The following is a 555-nucleotide window of genomic DNA, read 5'->3' as shown; positions in this document are numbered from 1 at the left end:
CCAACTAGGATTCCCAAAGGGGGAAAGAGGGAGAGGGGTGGCCGGCCACCTCTCCTAGTCCTAATAGGACTAGGGGAAGGGGGGAGGCGCGCAGCCTCCTTGGGCTGCCCCTTTCTCCTTTCCACTAAGGCCCATGATGGCCCATATGGTTCCCGGGGGGTTTCGGTAACCTCCCGGTAACCCGGTAAAATCCCGATTTCACCCGGAACACTTCCGATGTCCAAACATAGGCTTCCAATATATCAATCTTTATGTCTCGACCATTTCGAGACTCCTCGTCATGTCCGTGATCATATCCGGGACTCCGAACAACCTTCGGTACATCAAAAATGCATAAACTCATAATATAACTGTCATCGTAACCTTAAGCGTGCGGACCCTACGGGTTCGAGAACAATGTAGACATGACCGAGACACGTCTCTGGTCAATAACCAATAGCGGGACCTGGATGCCCATATTGGCTCCTACATATTCTACGAAGATCTTTATCGGTCAGACCGTATAACAACATACGTTGTTCCCTTTGACATCGGTATGTTACTTGCGTGAGATTC

This window comes from Triticum dicoccoides, chromosome 4A (genome assembly GCF_002162155.2).
Source record: "Triticum dicoccoides isolate Atlit2015 ecotype Zavitan chromosome 4A, WEW_v2.0, whole genome shotgun sequence".
Lineage (NCBI taxonomy): Eukaryota > Viridiplantae > Streptophyta > Magnoliopsida > Poales > Poaceae > Triticum > Triticum dicoccoides.
This window is presented reverse-complemented; position numbering follows the sequence as displayed.